This window comes from Suncus etruscus, chromosome 7 (assembly GCF_024139225.1).
Source record: "Suncus etruscus isolate mSunEtr1 chromosome 7, mSunEtr1.pri.cur, whole genome shotgun sequence".
Lineage (NCBI taxonomy): Eukaryota > Metazoa > Chordata > Mammalia > Eulipotyphla > Soricidae > Suncus > Suncus etruscus.
Genome location: NC_064854.1, coordinates 13117864 through 13141653, shown reverse-complemented (window position 1 = coordinate 13141653; position 23790 = coordinate 13117864). Strand labels below are relative to the sequence as shown.

Here is a 23790-nt window from a genome sequence, read left to right as displayed (position 1 = left end):
CTCTATCATCAGAAATCGCTCCTGGCAGGCTCAGGGGACCATATGGGATGCCAGGATTTGAACCACTGATCTTCTGGATCTTGGCAAATGCCTTACCTCCATGTTATCTTTCCAGCCCCCATGGTTGTCTTTTTAATGGTCTTTTTTTTTTTTTTTTAATTCCAGGAAGTGAAAACTCACTTGTTTTCTAGAATACTAAAGATTTGTGGCAGAAGTGGTATTTACCTTTCAGGTTCAACCCCTGACATCCCATATGGTCCCCCAAATCTATCAGGAGTGGTTTCTGAGTGCAGAGCCAGGAAAATGCCTGCGCATTGATGGGTGCCCCCATCACCCCTCCCCAAAAAGAATACTAAAGATTTGACTTTAAATCTCAACTCTTTGGGATATCACCAAGATAAAAAAAAATATCCATCTGTGTTCTCCTTCACTGTTTGCTTGGTTAGAACATGTTTTATTTCATTAAGAAAATTGGCATGTGAGTGTGATTATGTGCTAGACATTTATTTGTGTTGGGGATTGATTATTAAAAAGTTTTAAAAAATGCATTCTAGGATTTTTTTTCTCCTCTGGGTTAAGGAGCATAACTTTATGTAAATTCTGCGCAGCTCTTGATATTTCTCAAATCAGGGAGCTGTGCGTATCTCTTCAGAAAGTTGGCATGTGTCTGCTTCAAGTCACAGCTTATTTGCCTCCTTTTATGAGACATACAGTCCTAAGACACAGGGCGGGATTGCCTGACACATAAAGGAAGTGCAGTTTATTTCTAGAGTTAGAGATAAGAGATGTGTCTCATGGCCTAGGTTTGCTGTGTAGATGGCCACTGTGTAGTGAGTGAGTCCAGTTTTGTGGGCCCATAGGAGACTTCTCATGCTCCCCTCAGGGACTGGTGCACCCCAAAAGGACAGGCCCTTCTATTTCCATTTGGCTTTTCAGATTCTCCTCTGAGCACCTGTTGAGAGCTCAGATCCCGATGCCACTCCCATCTATCTGGGTTCAGCCTGAGCTGTCTCAACATCAAAGCCCCCCAAATACTCTGTGCCACAGATACTGACCTTGAGGTGCCTGTGTGCTGTGACAGGGGCTGTGTCCACACTGTGTTCATGTGCCTGGACTTTCTCGTGTTCTTCACCTCATCTTCCTTCCTGTCAATCTGTCATGTGCAGTGACCCAGCAGAAGTCAGCTTCCAGAAACATCCTACTGTGTTTATGTGCTGTTCTTGTTCTTAACGTACTTTTTGAGGCAGCCACCAGAAGTTCCATAGGCCAGCAATATCAGAGGAGCAGAAAAAGATGTGCTTTTGGGGTGTTAGTTGACTTCCTGAACCAGACATTAGCTTCCTGACAGAGTGTTAGGATAGCAAAGAGTTTCAGGGGTTCAACTAACACAGTCTTACAAAGGTCTCTTTTGTTTTGTTGTGCATTTGCATGTGTGTGTGTGTGTGTGTGTGTGTGTGAGAGAGAGAGAGAGAGAGAGAGAGAGAGAGAGAGAGAGAGACAGAGAGAGACAGAGAGAGACAGAGAGAGAGAAACTGACCTTTTGCTTTTGAATTGATCACTGTAGAAGCCATGTTTTTCTACAGGAGCCTACTGGTCGCTTGGGTGTTGATAGGAGTGTGTCAGCAGCAGGAGGGAGGTCTGGGGCTTTTTCCAGGATATTAGGGACCAGAGGAGGACATGGACGCTTCTGTCACTGTCCTACTGCATCTTTGCTGTGTTTGACGGCGGCATTTCTACTGACCTCTAAGTCTGTGTGTCCGGAACCTAGGTTGATGAGGACTGCTCCACCTCAGGCAGGTGGTTCTCCCCTCCACTCTTGAGAAGAGTAAACACAGGGTCACCTTCAGCTCCGGCACCCTAGGAGATCAAATGCAGCATCACTTCAGGAAAGAAAATGCAGGGTCCCCTCACCTTCAGCACCTCAGGAGAGTGAGTGCAGTGTCGCCCTCACTTCCAATACCTCAGGACTGACTAACTGCGGCCAGAAATATCTCAGTTCCTATGCTGTTGTCACATAAGCAACTTCTGCTTGATTCTTGGGGACTTGATTCTGTTTTGGGGTTCCGGTCACATGCACTGTGTGAGGGACTGCCTATGTGGTCATGTTAGGGTGTTCATCAGGGCCTTGGGCTCTATCTTGTCTGCAGTTATTGGACTTAGCACCATGCTATAGAAGGTCCAGGAGGTGTTTTATGTGGTTCTGTTTGGCATATGGTGTCCAGGTAAGGGGCTCTGGCCACTGGTCACTCATGAAAGAGCCTCTGGGAGCCTCAAGATAGGGCCATTTGGTACCCTCAGGAAAGGGCCGCTGTGACCCTTCAGTTAGGGCCATGGAGCTGGCTCTACGGCTAGACATTCCAAAAGTTTGTTCACTCTGAGTCAGGCTTCCCCTTTGGCCTTTCAGAGAGGAGTCAGGAGAGGATCTTATCACAGAGGTGGCCGCTGGGGCTTTTCTGGCACCTTCTCAGAGGTTCAGGACAAGACAGGCCAAGCAGCATCTTCTGGCAGGGCAACAGGTAGATGTTTGGCTTGCCCTGAGGGAGCTGCCTCTGAGTGTCTGAGGAGACACAGTGCGGATGCCATATTGGTGAGACCTGCTCTGGTGTGGACACCGTGTAGAACAGTGGGTAAGTGAGATTACGTAATAGAAGAAATGGGAAAAGTGACAGAATAAAACAGTAAAATCAGAGGATCACTGGTTGCTGTGTGTTCTGGGAAACTGGGAAAGATACACTGATCCTCAGAGACCTGGGGCCACCACTCTGCCAGGAACAGAGGGCCCCATGCTTGTAGAAAAAAGCGGCTAAGGTGGCATGCACTGGGCAGAGTGGCCTAGTGGGGCCTCTCTGCCACCTCCCTGTTGTGTCCATTGGCCTACCCTATCCCCCAGATATAAGCAAGCTAGGCTTCCAGCAGTGCTGAGAAGCCTCCCAGCAGCCACTGGGCTCCCAGTTCTGCTTCTCCTGCCTTAGTACTGCAGCCACTTCAGTGTGTCCATGGAGCTGGGTTCTCACTTGGGCCTCGTCGTGAAAGCCACGCATGGGGCCTAAACCGCTGGCTCTCTGCCTGGGAAATACAGATCTTTGACACAATAGTATGGGCAGACGTGAAATCAGGAGTGTCTCCTTCAGATCGGATGACTTTCTCCTTTCGGTTGGACCACTGAGGGGATAGTTGTAAGGCACTGAGTTCCTGCAGGTGCCTGGTGTCCTCATGAAGCATTTCCTGCTGATTTTCTGATAAACTGTGACAATCTCATGACCCACATGGGTGTGACTAGCTGAGATAGATTCTAATGTGAGAACAAGTTAACCAGTTTATGTGAAACATGAAAAATGGCTAGAAAGACTTCTGAGACCTCTGTCTTCCCCTCTCAACCCACCACATACAATACTATCTTTGCACACACAAACATACATTGACACAAGGCACACACCTGCAGACACACATCAATACACAGTGTAACCATGCAGACTTACATAGATATATGGATTAATGCAAACGCATGCAGGCACAAACAAGCACACATAGGCACACGCATATCACCCAGATGTTCACATGTGCACAAATACATACACCCACATACGCACACACACATATACACACACATTTCCCACTCTCTCTTTTCTTTCTCCTCCTTTCTCTTCCCCCTCCCTGGGCCGAACTGCATAGGAAATGTTTGTTTTCCAAACCTCAGAAAACAAATGTTATCTCAAATACTGGGCGACCTTCCCTTCCTGGTGTGGAAACGCCGAGTCCCACTGACTTCCATGGTTCATTTCAGCCAGCTTTTGCGTTTATTTAAAGCCTGAAGTCGTGAGGATAAAATGACTAAGGAATTTGTAATGCGTAATTAGAGCTTTTCATTTCGGGAGCACAGTTCACCCCCAGCTGACATGGCCCCAGTCAAGGATGGAGTGTGCTGAATGAAACCTGCTTTGTGTCTAGGCTGTCCTGTCATGCCATGGCTTATGTTAGGCCCAGGGTTGACATTGCCAGTGTCTCTGTGACAAAGGCAAGCTCATGGCTTTAGATGAAGTGACCTATCAACCCGTGAGCTATTCCTTCTTGTTTTATTGTCATGGAGTCCATTAGCTGCTACCTTCCAAAAGCAACACCTGTTCAGATGATCAGAGTGTATTTCTGTGTCTCATTGTCCCGTCCTTGTCCTTCCCATCAGCCACAGGCAAGAACTGGTGCTGCACAGTCACACAACTCACATGAAGCAACTTTAAATCTGTGATTCTAATCAGCCTTGCCTGAGCTGTTTCTCCCAAAGGGCCCTAGAAATTCCTCAGACCATCCATGCTGAAAGCCCTCAGACTGTCCAGCCTGAAAACACTCAGACTACCTATTCTGAAACCCAGGGTTGCCCGTATGCAAATGCTACCCCAGCAACTCAGCTGGTCACATTATGTGAATTATTAGTCTGGTGTCAGCACTGTGGATGAGTCACTGAATGGCTGGTTGTCCACCAAGTGGACACAGGGCTTGACTGGGAACTGGGGAAAGACTCTCCTCTTCAAGTTCTCTTGTGGTGGAAGAAATTATGGCACTTCTCTGAGCCACCTCTTGACCCCTTTACCCCAGGGCCTTCCTGGTAAGTCATCTTCGTTTCTGGCTAGACAGACTTGCTTCCACACATCTGTGGGTTCTCTGACCTTCCTGATCTCTCATAATTGTGTGTATGAGTGTGTTATTTATGAGTTTCTATGGTTCCACATGCTAGTGTGTGCTAGATATAAGAATTGTAATGGTTCCTTTGCTTACATATTAACACATATTGATGTTGGGTGATTTTTCATGGTTTCTTGGCTGATGTGTTAGGGTGTTGGGTGAGTTTCATCTTTATGTTGATGTATGTTAGGGTTTTCGTTGAGTTTTCATATTTCTTTGTGCTGTCATGGGTTAGGTGTTGGGTAAGTTTTGATGGTTCCTTGTGCTGATGTATATTAGGGTATTGGGTGAGTTTCATGGTTCCTCATGCTGATGTATATTCGATGTTGGGAAAGATTCATGACTCCTCTTGCTGATTATATGTTAGGGTATTGGGGGAGATTTATGGTTTATCATAAGGACATGTGTTAGGGTGTTGGGAGTTTCATGGTTCCTCAAGCTGACATGTGTTAGGATATTGGGAGTTTTATGGTTCTTTGAGCTGACATGTGTTAGGATATTGGGAGTTTAATGTTTTTTCAAGCTGATGTGTGTTAGGGTATTGGGAGTTTCATAGTTGCTTGTGCTGATGTGTGTTGTGGTGTTGGAATTTTCATGGTTGCTTGTGCTAAATACACTGGGAAAGCAGTCTGAGGGCAAAGGGCTGGACTTCTTGCTTGGCAGATGGATGGGCTGTTGGGTGACTTCCCTAGGCCTGTGAAGGCAACAGTCTTGTCGCTCTTTCTGCAGCTGGAAAAGTCTTTGCTTAAAGCGAGTTTTATTTCTGATATATGGAAAGACTCTTGCTCTTGTACTGCCCTAATTGGGTCTGTGTAAGTGTCACCTCATCATCTAGCTGTCTGACTTGGAATTATTACTTTAGTTATTTTTATTATTTTATTATTTTTTGGTGGGAGGACACCCAGCAGTGCTCAGGGCTTATTCCTGGTCTACTCAGTGTTTGCACTTCTGGTGGTGCTCAGGAGAACACCAGCTATCAGGAATAAAGCCCAGGTGAGCAAGGTGCAAAGCAAGTACTCTACACACTGTATCATCTCTTTGGCCCCTGGGATTTTGTCTTTAAACCCAAATTCTGGCCTGCACATCCCAAGGCCCAGCCCAGCTCCTTGATACAATCTGTGTGGCGCCCCCTTCCACAATATTCAGACAGACCAAGACCAAGAAGGAGCAAGGAGAGAGCCAGAGTGTGGACTCTGGATTTTATCCCAGAGCCTCTGCTGGGAAAGTAGCCACAGCTCTCGAAGTCAGTGCCAGAAGTCTGGAAGCAGAAGCAGAGGTGCTTCTTGCCTGGAGTTCTGTAGCTCCTCAGCCAGGCCCCAACTGTCACTGCTGTTTGCCAGCACCCAGGCCTGGGCCAGAGGCTTCTGTGTCTCCCTAAGCAATAAGAGAGGCTATCTCTAGGGAGACAGGCAGGGGCCACCCTGCACCCAAAGGTCAATGTTGGTGACCCGATCCTTCAAGGACAAGTGTCCAGCCTCCAAGCCTGAAGGGGAGAAGCTGTGCCCAGCCTTTTGTCAAGAGACTGAGAGGTCAAATGTGGCTGATGCAGAAGTGAACCCCTAAACAATCACTGAACAAATACTTCTGGTCATCCTTCACTCTGCTCTGAGGAAAGCAAAGCCAGACCCACTGGGAAGTGAGAGCATCTGTCCAGCAACATTTGAAGTAGGCCAACCCACTGGAAGCACTAAGGGGCCATATAAGGCGGAGCTAAGGCCAAGGCAGGGCAACATTCCACCCTGCCTTATTGCAGCCCTGCATGGGCCCTTGATGGCTGTGAGCCCCCTACCTCTTTCCTCCCCTCCAGGCAACACTGTCTTTTTAGGGTTCCACTGCTTCCTTCACTTTGACCTTGGCTAGTTCCTTCTCTCCTTCTGCTGCATTCTCAAAAAATGCCAGTGATGTTAGCTCCTTGTCAAGGTTTCTGTGTAGACTTAATTAGGTTTGACAAGATGCAAGTAGAGAGCACAACCAGGATGTAGGGTGCTTTGGCATGACTTTCTCAAGGTCATGGCCAGCAGGTGATTGAGCAGCAGGGCACCTGGGACTAGCAGAAGGACAAGCACTGGCCTTGCATGGCTCAGCCAGAGATGCAGAACTGTTATCTCAGAAAGTACCCCTGAGCCCAAGGGTTATTATTTTGACCACTACCACTGACCCCCAAGAACTGTTACCCTAAAAGATACCACTGACCCTGAGGACTATTATCGTATTTTCCAGCATATAAGATGACTTTTGAAACAAAAAAAAAGTCAACCAAAAATCGGGGGTCATCTTATACACTGAGTATATTCCGAAAAATGTTTCAATATGCCACTAAATGAAAATTGTCTGAATATTGCCACAAAACGAATTTTCCAACTTGATCCTGCACCAATCACTTCCAGACTACTCGGACCGCCTCTCTAACTCAGTCAATCCAAGCAGACTTTTTATGCATGCAAATTATACAGTGTTCTGGACCCGAATCTACACTGTCAAAAACCTGCTCAGATTGACCAGAGTCAGAGAGGACGTCTATGACAGTATAACCTTTGGACTTTAGCTTGTTGTGATTGGCTCACTGTGGAAGGTACAGTTGCAGCACAGGAACATTCTGTCTTATACAGCAAATATAGGCCTAAACCTATGTTTTAACTGCAAAATTAGGGGGTCGTCTTATACGCCGGAAAATATGGTACTACTTACCCCAAGAGCACATGGGTATTGTTGCCCCTTGCAGTGGGAAGCCAGGGCACCCCAGGTGAGTTCTGCAGTGCTGTCCTTGCTGGTCACTCAGCAGCCAGCATACAGACCAGAACTGCCTCTAGGCCAGCAGGGATAATGTCCACTCAGTCCAGTGTGTGTTCTCATGACACTGGGTCCAACAGAGCCAGAGCATTGTTCCTTCCTGGACCTTTCCTGTGACCCGGATTCAGCCAGGTGGCCAGATGGCAGACGAGCCTTGTCTGGGGTCTCACAATGGGGTGTGGGGTGGGAGATGCGTCCTGACCAAGCAGGCATTATCCACGAGTTTTGACTTTTCACTTGTGGCTGCTTGAGGCAGAGCAGCACCAGCCATTGGACTAGCCTAGACAGAGCCCAGGTATCTCCTGCATAAGGGGGTTTCCCCCAGAGAGGGGCCTCATCAATGAGGACATCTACAGTCTGTCCCAGGGTCAGTAAAGTTGGGTTACCACTCCCAGTGCCCTACATACCTGTGTCATCATCAGTGTTCTATCTCTCTACCTGTCACCTGCCATGGGCTCATGCCCTGAGGTGGTCATCAGACCCAAGACCAGACCTGGAAGGGTCTTTAGCAGGAGTAATGGGCAGGCCCGGTGCCTGTCATTGGGATGGGCATCCACTATGCTCTACCAGGGAAATGGGCAGAGCAGAAGCTGCTGGCAGTGTCATTTAGCAACTTTGGGAATCACGTGCTTCAGATCATTTGCAAACTTGTCAAATGGCGTTGCATTGAATGAGGGAAGCAAGCAATAGAACCCATGGCCATTTCTTTTCATACCGTTACAACGCTGCCTCTGGCCAGGGAGGCCGTCTTGGTGCCAGCTGTCAGAGGAGAAGCACATCTGCAGACTGGCTCTGCTCTGTGCCCCCCCATCAATGCAGATCTATCAGTAGTTCACATGGATCTAACTGCAAACTAGGACAGGCAGGTGCTGTGGGGCTTAGCGGGATTCCTGAAGGAGGCCACGTTGATAGGACTCAGCTTCTCAGCACTAAGTCTCTGCTTTCTGCTTTCTGTATTCTCATGATGGCATTACTGGATTATCTAGCCCATGAGAAGAGCAGAGGGTTGGACTCTGGGGCCAGAGTCCGGTTGCTGGGAGCAGATGCAGCCAATGCCTGACAAGTTCTGGTGCTCTGTGCCTTCGTCACAGCAGAGCAGCTAGGAGCAAACACCCTATTTCACCAAGTAGCTGCACAATCTGTGAAAAACATGCACCCATGTAAAGGTTAAAAGGCCACCACAGGGACCTTGATTGGTTTGCAGAAAGCCAGGTCCATCAGTCCATTTCCAGTACTGTTGCCCTGCTCTGTACACACATAGCACCTGTGAGCACACACATGTACTCACCTGAGCAGCACATACATGTCCATGCATGGGGTACAGAGTATAGGTAGAAGCCTTAGTATCCCCATCATGGACTCAGCAGATCCCCAGAGAAAGGCCCCCTTAGCTGAACAGACAGCCCTGACCCTCCCTGTCCTCCCCAGAGCCTCCTCCTTTCTCTATGGAATTTCAACACCAAGAGTCCATGTCTGCGTAAACACCTTCAGAGCGGGCCATGGCAAGGGTCTATCTGGAAGGTCTCAGTACAATGGCTGTGCAAGCCACACCTGTCCTCTGCATGTCTACCTGTGCTATACTCCCCACATCACCTCTGACACAATGAAATCTCAGAGAACATGCTGGAACAGCCCCTCAATGGAAGGACCCTTGTGGTAGGTGTGAATGGTGTGTCAGTGTGAGCGAGTGAAGACTCAGTATTGGCCCGAGTCTGCTCACAGGGCACCCAACATCAGTGACCGTACCTGGGATCACCAGCAAGCACGAGCCCCAGATTCAGCCCTGACTCTTCGGCCTCCCAACACTGCTGAGGCCATGACTGCAAAATAATGTCAGATCGTTCTGAAATGTTACTCAGCAACATGACAATGATTGTGATTCTCACAGCTTCACACACACTTTCCAGTAGGGAAGGGGACAGAGGTACCAGATTGCAGGGACTTGATCGCCCAAGGGGGAAGTATTTTAGAGACATTACTTTGTCAACACAGAAAGACATTTTCTCCAGACAGCTGAGAAAATGAGTGTGAATAAGGGGAAAGTGGAGGAGAGGCAGAATGAGAAGCCCCCGTCTGACCCCCTAGATAACATTCACAGAACCATATGTGATTCCCTGGAGACATAAGAATCCTCCGTCACTCCTGGGACAGTGCCTAGTGGGATCTGAACGTCAGGTGTTGTGGTGGGGACTATACTGCTCCATATTCATAGAGCATTTGGGAATTTCCTTTGGTCCAGGGTCATTCATGCATATGCTTCTGAAAATATGCTTCAGTCTGTGTTCACACCCAGGGGTGTTCGTAAGTTGTTGTGGTGTCTGCACGGGTCGGCCCATCTGCTAGCCCCATTTTCATTGATTTTTGTTGTTTCTTTTATTATTGTTGTTAAAGGAAGAACACTTTCCGCTTGCTCTGCAAGCTTCCTGCATTGGGCCGCCTAGATGCTGTGGCCAGATGTGTATTTCAGGCTCATGTGGAAGGTGTTACCATGCGAGGAAACACTTTCCTGCTGCTGGCGGGCTGCAGAATTATACTTTTCTTCCAGCTTTTATTTTGCGCCTGTCAAAAATATGTATCTAGTGAGAGTGGAGAGGATTAATCTGGGTGGAATGAGATACAGGTGCGGTTCAGTACTTCCATCCCTCTAGTCCATGGCAGAACGAGTATCTCAGAGCTGCTCTGTGCAGCAGACCCCAGCCATGCTGCTGTCCCCACAGTGACACAGCGGGTTCCACCAAAGTCACTGCCCACCAGATCTTCCACATTAGATCCCTGTGGGAGATGTCTCAGATCCTACTGCCGAATGTGGCCGGAGCCCAAGGCCCTTTTATCATGGGCTCCCACTCAGAGCTGGCCACATGGGCTATTTGGTTTTTAAAGAGCCACTGGTTGTTTCTGGTCTCATTTCACCCCACAGTTTCTGAGGGAAGAGAACAAGGATCAGGAGGGTGTGGAGGAAGAGGACCAAGTCCTGGTCATGGCTGTGGCAAGTGCTGCTGTGATATGGCCCATGAAGGCATCACTGCTGTAGTGAATACTGGTTATACCAAGCCCTCAATGACTTCATGCACTTCCTTTCTTGCTGCAGAACTTCCTGTGGGGTTACCCAGTGAGAATTAATCACTGAGAATAAGAGCATGATTCTGGAGAATTTTACCTTTGGTGCTGTGTTTTGGTAGGGGAACATTTGAGTACTATTGACAAGAGCTTTAGCGGTGCCCCCCACACCCCCTGGGGGGGGACCCTATTCTGCAGGTGTCCTGGGACTGACCAGACCATCTTGCATGGAGCCAGCAACTCTCACCAGCCAGGGCACGGTTATGGTGAAGATGCAGGTTGGCAAAGTGCTGAGCCGTATCTACTTGAATGTCACCACCTCTTGATTGTTTGGGACAGACTTGCTCCTGGATAGGGTGGGGGGCCTTGCGAGCTGGTGAAGGTCACTTTCCTTCTCAGCTTCTGAAGTAGTACAGGCCAGTTTCTTTCTCAGCCCTGGTGTGCCCCAGTTCAGCTGCAATGTTTACCTAGGTGTCCCTGTCTGCATGGGCCGCTGAGGGAGACTTTCCAGAGGAACCCAAAATGCCCATGATAGATATGCATGCAGTCTCCATGTTTTTAGAAGCAAACACACAGGACTCTCAGCAGGTTGGGGAGTTCCAGGCCTTCCAAAACCTCCTTTCCGGCCTCCTCTGTGGTGCTGGAATCTGTTGGTCCTGGACTCATTCCCATCATAGGGCTGGTGCTGAGCTCATGCATCTCACTGTGGCAGTGGCCAAAACAGTATGCAGGGATGGGGACCTGGACCACATCAAAGAGCCTTGACTTGTGCAACAGGAGTCAGCTCAGGGGCATAGTGGAGGGGCTGCTCAGTCCAGAGGGTCAGGAATACCCCACTATAGGAGGACTGCAGATGTTGCCCATCCAGCTGCCTCTGTCCACCACCACCTTTTTCCTTTGCCCCTCTTGTATCCCAGCCCACTGTGCTGCTGGTCAGACAGGCCTGAGCTGGCCAGTCTCCAACCCACAGGCCAGCCCATGTGTGGAGGAATTCAGCAAACATTGCATGGCCCCATGTGTGCGAGAAGAACCCTGAATTTCTGACTTCCTTTTTCATTTTTGGATCATACCTGGTATTGCTCAGGGCTGACTCCTGCTGGGACTCACAGGACCCTCCAGGATGCCGGGAATGGATCCTGGGCTGGCCACATGCACAGCAGATGTGTCTTCTGCTCCTTCTTGCCCTATTGTTCCACCATTTCTCACATGATTTTTCCTGCTATCACTGAGCATGGGGTGGTGGGCTGGGTGAGCTGACACATTGTTGAGTAATGGTTTGTGCATTCCAAAATCCCCAGTGAAGGACAGGGATTCCCATGCCCCCTATTTGGGTAAGACTAGAAATGCAGACTTGGCAGCAACTCCAATGCAAGAAATAATCCACACATAGTTGGGAAGGTATAGCAGGCCAGAAAACTAACCTCAACTACATGGAACCACACGCCAAAATGGCAGCCGTCCCTCAAGGCCAGCTGAGTAGCCCTTATTGGGATAAACAAAGCTCACCCCCCAATAGGGCAGGAAGAAGCTAAATGAGGAGGCAATGGGGAAACATCTTTAATAGGACGACCAAAGGAACCAATTGAGACATCAATTCGAAGGCAATATGAGGACCAATCCAAAGGCCTCTACCATCAACACATGTCTCCCCTTTTGATGCAAGTTTTACCTGTGTCCTTTACACAGGTTCCTATGTATGATGACAGCTACTCCTCACCCACTTGGCCATAATTGTCTTTCTGTTTGAAGTGCCCCAGAGTGATGGTGCCTATGTGGCATGGCGGGTGCCACTGATAATTGGCATGTTGTGATCTGAGCATGGCTCTCTGAACACTTGTGTCTATTCACACACTGGCAGCTTTCTCAGCTCTTGGTGCCTGGCAAGGGTAGTGGGACACATTCCTGGTTGCCCAATCTGGCCCTGGGTCCCATCCAATCAGGGTACAAGACCATGGGCCTGTGTCCCCAGGCCATGTGACTGTGCACAACAGGGTTGAAGCCAGCCTACACTGTTCTGGAGAGTTCCAGCCCTCACTGTACCCTGAGTATACAGATAATGAACGAGGGGGAGAGAGAGACAGAGAGAGAGAGACAGACAGAGACAGAGACAGACAGAGACAGAGACAGAGACAGAGAATGGGGTAAGCATTGGCCTTGCATGTGGCTGAGCCCAGGTCCATTTTGAACATTGCCAGGAGTAAGTTTTGAGAATTGCGGGGTGTGGCCAAGCTCTCCCCTTCCTCCCCCAAAGAAAGAAAACTTTATAGCACTTTTGGGGGGAGATGAAACCCAACTGTGCCTGTGCAATTTCATTTGCATTAATTGCTTTTAGAGCCACACCCTGCAGTGTGGCTCTTAGTATGGTCACCTGGGCACTGCTAGGGGCAGAGGATGGGGCCCTCCTGCATGCCCCTCAGTGCCCACAGAGCACCTTGTCTCTGGTCCCTGTTCCATATTCAGAAGTGGTGGCTGAAACCTCTGCTGACACAGTGAGTGAGCTACAATGAGAACAGGTGCCACAGTGAGGAAAAGCTGATGGCCATGATACAGAGGTGGATGACAATGGCTGTGACACAGTTACAGAGTCCATGGGTGATGTGGCAGCTGGTAATATGGCAGCTTGTGATGTGGGTGACATGGCAGCTGATGATGTGGATTTTGCAGTTGGGGATGGGGCTGATATGGCAGGTGGTGCCCCGTCTGTGGGGTTGTGGAGACCCTCCTTAAGAGCACCTTCTGTTACAGGCAGGGTGGGGGGGGATTGGTGTGGGAATGTTGCACTGGTGAATGGGGGTGTTCTGTTTATGACTGAAACCCAACTACAATCATGCTTGTAATCATACTTTATTAAAAAAAAAAAGTACCCTCTGCTGGTGGCAGCATGCAACCAGCCATGTGGCTCTGCCCTTGTTCACAGGTTGGAGTTTCGCTTGGTTCTGTCCTTGCCTGCAGACAACCCTCCCAGAGCCCTCACAGGGCTGAGCTTCTGGGGTGTCTGCAAGCAGCAGATTGATGTGAGTGATGGCTTGCTCCACCCATTTCCTTGGAGTCACAAAACAGAGCACCAGGAACCATCTGGCCCCGTATCCTTAACTTCATCAGCGTCCCTGAAGATGGGCATTGTAGGGCACTCCTTGAAGTGAAGGTTTTCCTTTCCAAATCTGGTTCCTAAGGATGGACAAAAAAGCCTTTGCTTCATTCTACTTTGTCTTAAGACAAGTTGTGAATTATTAATACAGTAATTACGAGATCAGCAAAGTAGCTCATTATTTTAATCACCAGCATGTCCACTTACTTTTAGAAGTGGGAAGTTTGTAGTCCCATCCCCCATCATGAAATTCTAATATTAATTCAAGGGATTTCTTTTCTGACATAATTCTGTTAACTTAAAAGTGAAGCTATACATACAGATACATATGTTAATCACTATCATCTATATCCCTCTCCATACTTCCATCTATCCTGCCATCATCCATATACCTATCTATCCATTATCCCACCCAACCCACCATCCATCTACTTTTCATCATCTATCAATCATCTCTCATCTGCCTTCTCTCATCTATCCACCAACCATCCATCTGCCATCCATCATTCATCAGCCATCAATCACCCATCAGCCATCCACAATTCTTCAATCCAATGTCCATTCTCCATCTACCATCCATCATCTGTCCATCTATCATCTATCATCCACCCACCATGTACTTGGCATCCAACATTTACCCAACATCCATTCATCCAATACCCATCTACCATCCATCCACCATCCATCTCTGATCTGTCTATCACCCATCTGTCTGTTCCTCCAGCCTTCCCTCCATTGAGAGAGAGGGGAGAAACTGTTCTTAAAGACACTAAGGCACTCTTGACAATAGCAGCCTGTGTCAGGTCACAGGTGAGACTGCTCCTGCCAGGCGTAAGACAAATCTCCTCCCTGAGGCTTCATTGTCTTATGCACTGGTAGCTTGACCTGTGCTCTTCCATCCTCAGTTTTATTTCAGCTACAATTCTCTACAGTTATTAACTGCAAAATACACTAGTGAAGGCCTCTTTCTGGCATGCCAGCAGCATGTAAATACTGTTTTCAGGCTTTGAACCCTGCACTCCCTGGCGGGTTGGTGGCTATTTGATTGTTGGGGAACAATTTTACAACCTTGAATTTAGTTTTAGGAGGTGAATTCATCCCTGATTGCAAGTTGTAATTTGCCAGACAAATAGTACAACACAGAGAACATTTGCTTTGCATATGGCCTACGTGGGTTCGATTCTGAGCATCCTCTATGGTTCCCTGAATTCTACCAGGATTGATCCCTGAGTGCAGAGTTGTGAGTAACCCCTGAGCACCCTGGGTGTGCCCCGAACACCCAATTGTAATTTCAAATTGCAGTTTCACCAGAAAGTAAGCATCCTTCAGTTGGTTTTTATAACACTTGATTTTATTCCATGCCAATCCTTATTTTATTCCTGTTGTTACCGGGGTCAGCTTGCTGAGCTCTGTGGAGGTAAAGTGGTGACCTCCACTTCTGAGAAGCTGGTAGGTCCCTTCTTAGGTGAATGCTGGTTCTTGGAAAAATGTAGCTGCAATCGGCTGGGATGCTTCACTTACTTTTAAGCAGTGCATGTGGGAATCAATAAAGGCTTATTTCTGCTTATTCTGGGAAGGTAGATTGGGAAAGCACTGACCTTTAAAACACTCAGGCTTTGGTATATTTGACCTGAAGACAAGCAGGAATGGGACTCAGACTAAATGCTCACTAATGCTGTGTATTTTGGACAGTGAATGAAGATCTTTTCTGCAGATACCATCCCCTTTGCACTTCTCCAATGGTCAAGGAAGCCTGCAGCACTGAGACACTGACTGTCATTTGCTATGAGCACATCTGTTGTGTTACTGAGGGTCGAGCGACCTCCTTTTTGAGGGACAAATGCATTAGACTTGGTTCACATTGATTGTCATACCGAGTGATTCAGGGGAAGAAGTGCAAAGCTCCCTGCTTATATATCGTTCATAGCGTTTTAAATGAAGATTTTCTAGCCACACGCAGGAGCAGAGTTGGCAGGCTATTTATTGTGCTGGTGTTTGTTCCAGCTTTTATGTGAGGCTGGGGTGGCTCCTGTGCCTGAAATGGGATCCTGAGTGCCGCCTCGTGTCTCACATGGTAAGTGCTTAATAGGCACCTTTTGCCATTAAGAATGATCTGAACGAGGCACACTGGGTTATCTTCAGAAGCATTAAAGCTTCTTGCTCGCCATAAATTCACAAAGCCGGCTCTCATTACAAACCTGCTATGTCCAGTCATTTGTTCTGTGAAGAGAATGGACTAGTGTTTTCAACTGTAGCCACAGACCTGATTGTTTTGGTCTGGCTTTTATTATTTATTTATTTATTTATTTATTTATTTATTTATTTATTTATTTATTTCTGTAAGGCAGGGGGTTAGATGAAGGGAGAAGGTTTATGTTTTCTGCAAGGGCCCAGGCAGAGCAGGCCAGAGACTATGTGAGCTAAAAAACTAGTAGTCCTCATCTGTGGTGGCACTGAGACTGTCCAGCCCAGTTCTGAGTGTCCCCCTGGTCTCTTGCCTACCCCATTGTCCTGCCCATCATCTGCTTGGACCAACTTGAATCCCAGGTAGCAACATCAGGAGACACTGAAAGGTTATTTGTGGAATGATCTGGATGAAAACTGCACACAAGGAGATATCTGTCCAGGATATGGGGCTGGGGCACAGAGGGAGGTCAGAACCCCACGGAGTCTTGGGTCCTGCCTTCATCCTGACAGCCTTGTCTTCTTGGGGTGGGAAAATTGAAGTGAGTTTTCCCCAGAAGCTGAGTTCACTTGTAATTGTTGCTGCAGATCTGACCAACTTCAGCCTCTTGTGGATGGTAAAAACTGGCCAGAATGTGATTGTTCCTTATAGATCAAGCAGTTACCAAGTACCTCCTCTCCCACCAAAGACAGCCCCACTAACTCAGCTCAACCATTCAGCTTATATGTCCCCACCCCTTAATATTTCAGCTATCCAATTGGGTACATCCAGTGCAAATAAAGGTTTGTGAACCAATCAGATGGAAGGTATTCTATGCAGATGAAGATTTGTGGGGCAGTTAATCATATTGAAAATACTCTTTGCAAAGGAAAGTTTGGAATCACGTGAATATATAGCAAGGGGACCTTTGGAGGCCTAGATTTCCTGGCTCCTTCCTCCTCACTTCCCCTGTAGCTTCCTGCTTCCTTGTCTGGTGTGAGAGTTTAGTTTTATTGCCAAACTCTGTGTTAGGTTTGACTTGAGGAGTTGAAGCTCTAGATGTAAGCTGTGGGGTTGATTCCGCTTCAAGGATCTTGCGATATTCCTGTCACTGCTTTTCTCAGAGACGTGCAGGGATTAATGCCATGGAAACTGAGAATCCACCACAGTCTGCATATGATTATTCAGCCAAGATAAACACACTGATTACTGTGGAATTAGCATCCAAATATTTACTGTATCCCAGTAATGAAGTCACAAAAATAAATAATAATTATAATAATGGAGGTGTAGTACTTGCTTCTCATTGTATTTCTCTGTCCTTAATAGGAATTCTTTACAACAGGCTAATACTGTTATATAATATAGTAAGACCTATCTGATTACTAAAACATTTGAGACGCAATGTTTGAGACACTTATTTCCCTTTTTTACTCAGAAAATACAAGTTTGGATACAAACTGTTGGGTTTGTGGGAGAAGTTTATGTTATCTTAATTGAATGCACTCTGAGCTCAGAACTGATGCTTTGGAACAAATGGGCATATTTATCAACGAATGGCTTTAAACACAATTTGAAAAATGGAAGTGATTACATTTCAGAAGTCATCTGGGTATGTCTTGGGGACTCGATAGGGATGTGGGGGCATCCAGGGATTGAAACCTGCTCCTGGTAGGCAAGACACTCCAGTCATTCAAATTTTTCTACTGGCCCCTGGGAAATACTTTTAAAGTCAGTGACAGAATGTGTAGAAAATGGAGAGTTTTTATTACTTGCTAAGCTTTACACTCTTACACTCAGATGTCTTCCATCTCCTCACATGTGTGGTGAGATCTAAGCTGGACTTGAAGACTTTCTTTGCTGTTGGATGTGCTCTCTCTCTTTTTCTGAGGTTCAGATCTGGAGAAGCTTGATCTGTGGTTTCATGCCTGCAAGGGTTCTGTGGGCTGGAGCTTGCCTGTTCCAGCGACTCAATGCCCTTTGCTGTGTTAAGCTTTTCTGCAGATGGCTGTTGGAATAGCTGAGAGGCGCAGAGACTGATCCCAGGTGTGTCTAGGGAGGAGGGTCCCCATTCCTGCTGTAGATGTCATGCAGCTGCCTGCTTAGAATTCCCTCCTGTGTGTCTCCTACATCTTTTTTAGCTTCTCTAATGCCCTCTTCCATGAGATCTGGAATGTGTAGGGAACCTCATAATTGCCACCTTCACTTTTCCCTATGAAATATTTCCTCTTTGAAAGGTTTCAGCTGGTAGTTGAGTAGTCTGAGAGAAACACTCCAGAAACTCTGTTTCATCATTTTAGTTCTATTCAGATGGACATTGGTGTTGCCCAAATAAATCTGTGAAGTTGATGACACAGTGTCAGGATGACAGAGCAACGCTGACACTCTGCTCAAACAGTCCTAGTCCAGCATATGAGGGGTCAGCACTAGTCTCCACACACACCCCTGAGCACTCCACAGAGATGTGCAGAGGGAATGTATAACTGAACGCACACTGCTGTCCTGTCTGTACACATAGCTGTCCACTTTGTCCATGAGACTGTCCTGTCCATAACAGTTTCCTTTCCTTACAAATACATGAGACTTTTCTGTCCTATCCCTGAGACTGTGTGTCCATGAGACTTTTTAGTCCTTTCCAGGAGATGGTCCTGTCCATGACTGTCCTCTTGAGCATGTATCAGTCTGCTGGCTGGGAAATCTGCCACTTCCAGAGTATGGTCCAGGTGTGTTGTGGCCACCCTCTGCTCCCTGTCTCTGGATGTTCTCTCTTGGTTTCCCAGCTGGATCCCGGTGGGTAAGGAGCTGTGTGCGTGGTGGCTGTGGGTTGGCCTGTGTTAGCCTTATATTTGCATTTGACTTCCTGGTAGGAGGCAGTGTCTTCTCCAGGCCTTTCCAGATGGCTCTGAGGGATCTTGCCCAGTTCTGGAACATGGACTCTCCACAATGTTTATTGTTGTGACTTTGTTTATGTTTAGTGTTTCATGCGACTCTGTCACAGTCACATTTGTTTGGGTTTTTATCTAACTGGGACTCCGGTCTCAGCTAGGGTGTAGGGAGATTCGTGGGGGCTGCTACTCCTTCCTGGCAAGCCCCCAAGAGTATCTTTGCAAGTTGGCATGGAAGGCCTTGAAGACACAGACAGGAATATTTTAAGTGCCATATGCCACTGCTTGTCCCTCTTAGCCTAGATGAATGTGACTTCCAGATTCCTGGGTATGAGGGTTTGTCTCATGCTCCCTCAACCATTTTATATCCTAGGTCCTAAGGCAAGGCGCTTTCCCTCTCTGCTCCTCACTCAGCATGTCTACCCCCAAAGTTTCCTGTGATGGGTCACAGTGTCAAAGTTGTGATGGACAGTGTCACAGAAGCCAGCACCCAAGAGCCCACCCAGCATTTGCTGTCATGGCACTGATGGTCCCGAATGTGCAGGGCAGGTGCCTTAGTTGGGAGAAAGGAATCAGGAGGGGCCAGAGAAATAGCACAGTGATAGGGCATTTGCATTGCATGTGGCCGACTCAGGAAGCGACTCAGGAAGGACCTGGGTTTGATTTCCTGCATCCCATATAGTCCCCCGAGCCTGCCAGGACTGATTTCTGCACCACCAGGTATGGCCCAAAAATAATTAAAAAAAAAAAAAAAAAAAAAAAAGAAGGAATCAAACCAGATGGGCCAGGTGCTCCTTTCAAAGGACTCACCACACACACACACACACACACACACACACACACGCACGCACGCACGCACGCACGCACGGGCCAAGGAGAAAAGGAGATAGAAGGAAAGGAGTGCAGGGCTAGTTGGCAGCTGGTGGGCCGGGGCCTATGGCACTGTGTTTCAGCCTCATCCTGGAATCCTGGAGATAGGCTCTGGAGCCCATGAGGACGAGGCTGTCTTAATTGGGGTCCTTCGTAGTTGTGAGTCATGGCTTGTGTGCGCTCATGGCTTTGAGCCTTATTGAACTGCTTTGTTTGGTATTACAAAGGGAGAGCCTTGCGATCATGAAGTTGCTTATCAGCTACTTCCCAGTTAGATATGTGTAGTTGCTGTTTTGAATGGCAAGTGGTCCTTCTGCCAGGGCTTTGGAACTAACACTAGACAGAGCTGGGAGGAGAGGCAGGGGATGGGAGAACACCCAGGTGGCTCCACAGAAACGCTTGCCTGATCTCCTATGGAGTGACCCTCCCATGCTGTTGTCCTATAGTGCGGCTTAACAACGGGCATGTTTGTGACGTCTAAAGGAAGGGATCATCATGAGGCCACCTTGAGAAGGGACTCTGAGCTCAGTCACACCCAGACCCTGTGCAGACAGTTCCCATATGTCTCAGAATTGGGGGCAGACATAGGCAGCCCCACCAGAACTGAGGTCCTATGATGCAGGCAGGAGGAAACAGTGTGCATGCTACTTGCTAGGACATAAACATGAAGACATTCCCCCGAGAAGCGTACAGTTTTCTTAGGAAAAAGTTTCTGGGGCTTTTTTTTTATTGGCACAGCCCCAAGAATTACAGGATGGGACCCCCATATGGAGCCCAGAGTAGTCCCCTGGTGTGGCCTCAGAACCCCCAAAGAAATGAGCTAAACGAGCTAAATCGAGGGAGAATTCCAGTGGACAGCTTGAATATTTTCAGTTTTGTCTTGATAGAAAGGATAGAAAGGTTTGGCTGGCTTCCTGATTAAACATAACTCCACATACAGAAAGCATCCCAGGCCACGGGCCAGCAGGACACATGTTCAGAGCCACAATAGGGAGCCAATGTATGTGTCCTGGATGATTGTCAGATGCCCTGCTCCCTCACCCTCTGTCTCCAGGTGGATTCCCACCCGCCTTCCCTTGGATTGTGTATTGGTGTTTGTGCATGCCTCACTCCAATATGTTCGTGAGCAGAATGAGAAGAGATGGAGACACATCTCCATGATGCCTTCATTTTCTACTGGCACCGGACCCTCACCCACTCATGTTGGTGCTCTGAACTGGGCAGGATGGGGACAGGCTGAGTATTTGAGGAGATGCAGGCGCAGCGTTGGGCCTGGTTCACAGCAAGGCCATGAGCGTCATTGTGGGGTAGGGGCATGACTTGGGGGCTCTGAGCGTGCCACCCACTCACCATGTTGGAGGGAAGTGAGTTTTCTTCCCACAGGAGAGAGGGGTGAAGAAGGCAGCTCTTCACTTCAGGGGTCGGGCCGGACAGGACAAGCTTGTGAGTGCAGTTTACTGGGCAGAGCGATTCGATGTCTCTCAGAATAGCCTGCAGAAATGGTCTCTGGAGACCTCAGAAGTTTGTGATTCCCCCACTTTTAAACACTTTCGTGTTTGGCACCGTGGTTCGCAATACTGAGACTGGACCCCAATATTCCTTGAGGTAGGCCCTTAGCTTTGCAGCTTCCAGGGCTGTCAGGCCCACCTGCTTCCTCCTACTCCAAGTGGTGCTTATTGATCAAGCTGGGGTGGGCCATGTTGGATGCTTTGTGTTCAGGCTTCACTCCTGGCACTGCTTGGGGGACCCTTTGCAGTGGACCAGAAGGTATGGGGAGGAGGGACAGTGAGTGATTTTGTGAGAGAAAGATGCTTTCCGAGGCCAGAGTGATAACACAGCGGTAAAGTGTGTGCCTTGCATGCAGCCAACCCCGGACAGACCCGGGTTTGATCCCTAGCATCCTATATGGTCCCCCGAGCCTGCCAGGAGTGATTTCTGAGCACAGATCCAGGAATAACTTCTGAGCACCACCAGGTGGGTCCAAAACCAAGAAAAAAAACAAAAGAAAAAGAAAGCTGCTTTCAGAAACTATGCAGAAGGGGCAGGGGACATGTGCATGAGTGATATACGACAAGTGTCTCATTTTGCATCTCTATTGAACCTGGGTCCGACCCCTGGACTGACTCAGCTACCTCCTGGTCAGTTCCCTGTGTCTCCTGGCCACATGTAGAGTCAGGGTGATTTATAGGAATCCGCGAGCCACTGCTTCCATGTTCACACACATTCCCTGGACACACATCTCCGGGACCCAGGCTGGTGAGTACCCATTGGTGAGGAATGATGGACACAAGCAGCCTCTCCAAGGGAGCTGTTCAAGTCAGGCGCATCCTGGACATTGGACTGCTCAGGGCCAAGCCCAAGCTTAGAGTGTCCCTGAGAGGCAGAGCAGAGGGAAGAGGTCATAGTCAGGACCGGACACTCTTCTCCAACTTCACCCAGGTGCCTCCGACATGTCCTCCTCCCCATGGCCCCTCTCTATGGACAGAAATGGGGACCTCCCAAGATGGACAGTAGAGGGAGCACCCAGAATGGAGCAGGCCTATCCCACATGAAGGGTATTCCTCCTGTAGGCCTGTCCGCCTGGCTCTGGTGCCCGGTGACTCACAGACTTGTGAACATGAAGCATTTGGCTCTGCAAGTGGGGTCAGCGGGTATTTTGGGAGCCGGTAAATGTCACTGCGCGTGTCCGTGCCCAGGACTCACCCTCGGAGGACCAGAATGTTCTGTGAGGTGGGACCTGGCTAGTCCCTCTCAACAGCCAGAAGAGGCAACAACCTCATAGGCCTGTGGGGGACACGGGGACTCAGAGAGCAGCCAGCACACCTGCACTCTGGTCGCACACACCCCTGAGCTGTGGCATGATGCCTCCCTGTGTGAGGACAGGACTATCCCGGAGACAGGACTGAACTGCTGCATTGTGGCCTCGGACATGGAAGGGCAGATTTGTGGAACCACAACTGCAGAGACTGAAGACTCGGATAAGGAGGGTCAGGGTGGTCAGCCATGCCCTGGGCCATATCTGAGTCTCAGCAGTTCAGATGTGGGTGTCGGTTGTTGGCCCTTCAGCCCAGCCAAGTCAGGGGTCTGAAGGGAAATCAGGCCTCAAGCACGAGTGTGCAATTGTGCTTTCTTCTAGTTGCTCCCTGAGATATCTGCTGTTTGATTTTGTTTGTTTGTTTTTGCTCAGGGACGAATACTGGTAGGGCTTGAAGGTCCCTGTGTGGTGTCAATGATCAAATCTAGGTTGGTCATGTGCAAAGCCAGCACCCTGGTCTTCTTGAGCCATTCCCAACTCTCTTCCCATACTTAAGTGACTGTTCAGGAAATCATTTTCTTTTTCTTTTCTTTTTTGGTCTTTGGGCCACACCCAGTGATGCTCAGGGGCTACTCCTGGCTCTGTGCTCAGAAATCACTCCTGGCTTGGGGGGAACATATGGGACACCGGGGGATCAAACCGCAGTCTATCCTAAGCTAGCGAGTGCAAGGCAGACACCTTATGCCCTGCGCCACCGCTCCAGCCCCAGAAAATCATTTTCTTAGCTCAGAACTGCCACATTTCTTCCAGGGTGGTTTTTTTTTTTTGGTTCTGTGGTGTAGTTTTCACTACACATATCAGATATATGTTATTGGATGTTGCGTGTGTGCTTTTGCTGTCCATGACTTTAGAATCCTTCCTGTATTGGGCCAAAGCACTTAGAACTGTGCCAGGCCTTATTTTGAGGCTCAGAAGTGTATGTATTTGTTCTCTCTTATCCTAATTTTGCATACATTTCCGAGGCACAAGAGAAAGTGTCTGTCATTGGAAATGCGATGACTTGACTGATGGGCCTGATGGCTCTGTGCAGTGACCAGTGGTAGCCCTGGTCACTTTTGAGTGAGGAGGCTTTTGAGGTCGAAGGGCATTGAGACTTGCTTTAACTGAAGGGTGCAGTTGTCATGGAAAAGTGGCTCAGCCTGGAGCTGTTCTTCATTGGCTTTTTCCTTCCTTCTCACACACAGGTGCCCTGCTGAGGGACCTGTCTCTGTTGGTGTCACTGTTGCCTTTGGATTGGTCCTCATAGTGCCTTCTAATTAGTGTCTCTTGATTGGTTCCTTTGGCTTACATGTTAAAAAAGACGTTTCCCCATTGCGTCTTCATCTGGATTTTCCCCTCCCCTGGGTATGGGCTTTGTTTTTCCCAATAAAGGCTGCTTTGGAGGCCTGGAGGAGAAGCTACCATCTTGATTCTTGGTTCCACGTGGGGGAGTGACTGGCTTGTG

General features: G+C 48.4%; 1 protein-coding gene across 17 annotated transcripts in view; it reads left to right on the top strand.

Annotated features, from left to right (window-relative positions):
* The window catches only part of MBNL1 (muscleblind like splicing regulator 1), a 92172-nt gene that overhangs the window by 39362 nt on the left and 29020 nt on the right, over positions 1-23790 (top strand). The window lies entirely within an intron of this gene.